The sequence below is a fragment of the Aplysia californica genome, unplaced genomic scaffold (assembly GCF_000002075.1).
Source record: "Aplysia californica isolate F4 #8 unplaced genomic scaffold, AplCal3.0 scaffold00130, whole genome shotgun sequence".
NCBI classification, from domain to species: domain Eukaryota; kingdom Metazoa; phylum Mollusca; class Gastropoda; order Aplysiida; family Aplysiidae; genus Aplysia; species Aplysia californica.
The window spans coordinates 1,091,061-1,094,551 of record NW_004797400.1 but is presented as its reverse complement, the minus strand read 5'-3'; positions in this window follow the sequence as shown (position 1 = coordinate 1,094,551).

The following is a 3,491-nucleotide window of genomic DNA, read 5'->3' as shown; positions in this document are numbered from 1 at the left end:
TAGCTGGTGTCAGGGCTACCCTGGAGGTATACTCCCAATCAGACGGCAAGAAATCTTGCCTTCTAACCAAGATTGGCCAAAAACCGGTTCTATGAACCGGTCGCAACCGATTGAGTGCAGTAGGCCACTGCACCCGCCCGTCTAGACCGAATCCAGGGCCAAAGTGGCGTGTTGGTGAGGAAAGCCACACCTCAGCCACCAGGGTCCCCTTCTCCGGTCAACAGGGTGCCTCGCGTTGCGGGGATTTGGGGTCTATTCTTTGCTGGACCGGACCTTCGGTCAACAGAACGGAAAGAAAGATAGATGGATAGAAGACATAGCAAGAGCGGACAAAAGATGCCACCCCTACGTCAGAGAGCTAGTGACGTACGAGTGGCATCCCACCAGCGGGGGGGGGGGTTACACCCCCTGTTGATGGGACAGCCAACTACTGTATTTTTTATTCCCCGGTCAGCTCGGGGAAGGACGAAAGAAGAAGGAAGAAAGACGATAGAAGACAGACGATGCACCAAAGCAAGTGTCGCCCATGTGCACCTGAGCGTAGATGTCCATGGGCGACAAATCGCCAGTGAAGGGGTTGCACCTCCTGTTGGCGGAGCAGTGGGTCTATTTATATCCCCCCGACTCCTACGAGTTGTGCCTTTGAATGGTTTTGTAGTGGAGTAGTGAAAGTTATTACTTCAGTGTTCAGTTGCAACACAGAATGAACGAAATTGATGTTAAGCTAACAAACAAATTTAGTACAAGAAATCAAAGCGACAAAGATCCTAAAATTATACAACGTCTCATTTACTATGCCCTTGACTATCTTCAGCATGCGACAGCTTAATTGTGCACGTCCACTTTTTAGCCCCACGAGCCGCCCCTGCATGTCAGTATTGACAGCAATGCAAAACGACCTCTGAGATCTATCAAGGAATATCAGAAATTACATTTTGACATGACAGTATAGACAGCAATGCAAAACTACCTCTGAGATTTATCATGAAACTCGTACATGACAAACGCAAGTGGCAAGTCTTGAAATGTGTCTGTCTGTAACCTACTGCAAAGCTAAATATTTTTATGGGCATTGCTGCAATGCCAGTGAACACTTTTGGTCAATAACTATATATTATGTGAGGTTGTAATGATGTGAAGACAATTTTCTCTCCTCTGTAGATTCTTCAATACTTGTCTTGTATTGGATGCGAATTTGGGCGTTGTTATTTCTCTATCTAAACGTAACGATTGTGTTCTTGGGACAGTTGAGCTGCAGGTATACCAGTTAATCATTGCTGCAGAAGTCAGCAGAGAATGCCCAGTTCTTTTGGCTCTATCTGAATCTGACTATGGCATTTGAAGGAAGATATATTTCTCAGCTGATCTTCAAAATAAAATTTAAAAATTGGTGAAGACTATTTTTTTTTTAATTTAAGACACACAAATAGATCATTCAATGTACACATTTTATTGACTGATTGTTCAACAATATCTGCTCCTGAGGCAAAATCTGAGAATGAGACTGATTGAGCTGAAGGTATTAGGCTACATGATGTACAAGAAATTTAGAACAGACCCAATGCAAGCACCAATCAATCTAGTAGTACGTGTACTCTGTTGTTTCTTTCATTTATCAAATATACAAGGTTTAAATTACAAAAAGAATAATTTAAATGAAACTCGCAACCCTGTTACACAAGGCAGCCTAAATCTACCGATTATTACTGGTTTTGGACCTGTTCTACCAGCTTTCCGATAGGTGTCAAAATTACCGGATTTACGATAGGGTCCGTTCTGTAGCGCTTCTTATCTTCCTTGTTTTTACGGAAACCCGTGCATTCCGACAGATCCGTATTTGCCGCATCACCAATTGCATACGTTTAAGAAGAAAAAGAGAGAGATAAAGAGATAGTTTATCTTCCTCCTTCCTTTCATTCACTCATTCTTTCTGTCTATTTTCGGGATTTTGCAGTGGCTGGAAAATGTGTGCGTTGATCAAGGAATCTGAATGGCGAATGTAGAAAGAAAATCAGTAGTAGAAAAATACTTTTTCAAATCTGTCTAGATCTTAAAATCTAGATATCTATTTGTCAGTGCATGTATGAGGATTCTACCCCAGCAGGGTAAAGCTGCGGTGCAAGAAAATGAAGCTCAAATAAAAGATAAGTAGAAGTGATGCTCTGAGGTTGTAACATTAGGCAATCAAATGCGTAAATGGAGGAAAATTAGAGCACAGACTTGGTGTGTCCTCAAGATGGATGTTCCAGGATTTGCGTTGTCTACTGTCAGAAGTCCGGCGGCAAATTGAATAAAGGCAATTTAAATTGCCATTTTCAACCCTCGAAAAGCTCAAAATTTCCATTTCTTCTCGAGACTTTTGCTCTGCCTTGAGCCCAACTATAATTTTTTTCTTTCGATAATTTGTGTCTTGCACGCTTTTCCAAATCAATGAATGCTGAAACCCACGCATGGTTTTGACAGCTGGTGTCCTAGCCTTTCCACAGGCCCAGATCAGGATTCATTTTTTATGGTCAGAGGAAAACTAGTTAAATTTGACTGTCATACCAAAGTCACACAGGACGTATCAGTGCCCTTAGATAGGTATGCATTTGTCAGAAATTGCGTTTAATTGATATAGTTTTTATTGGTACGGGCTATGGGTTTTGAAGTCAGTTTGGCAGTCACCGTGCACTCAAATCCACATTCAATACTGATTGACATGCCTTGAATGACAGTCCATAAATATTTTTTAAAACACATCTTATCTCATCTCATCAACACTGTTTATCTTCACTTATGCAGGACTGCCCACAATTACTATTACGAATTTTGCGGAATTGTCACGATTTGTTCTGCTTTACGAAAATACGATGGCTGCACCATTGATTCCGATTTTTCAAATTGTATGTGTGCCGTTCTGTTACTGCAACCCATTCCCACCCTCTTGGAACATAAAGAACAGAAGGAAAAAACAATCCGACACTCTACGTCAATACAAGATGTGTCCTCTTGCACAGAACCCTTGCAGACGATCAGTACATTTGTACTGCTTTGCCCCTAGGAAAAGAATAATTGCGCCAATCAATGCTAGACCAAATCCTGGCATTGTCTTAAGCATAGCGTCTTAAGCACAGCGAACTGGAGTCGCTGTAATATAATAATATTTTGATATTAGCTTGACAAGTCGTGTAAAATGTCCTGCTTCTGCGCAGTGGGAGACGACCCTGTCAGTGAGAAAATATATTTTTAAAAACAAGGGACCATTTTTTAAAATCTAAAACTACAGTACATTGTATCAACTCAATAACTGTGACGTGCGTACATGCTCCGACGACCACAGAAGTGCCTCGAGACCGGTTGCGAACGACGATAACGATAACCTGTAAGCACACAAGTTAGTCTGCTTTGACTATGAAAGTTAATTTTTACGAAGATTATTGGCCACATTCCTTTCACTGTTTTGAAAATATGATAGCATAGACGTAGGGTAACAAACACACTAACAATGT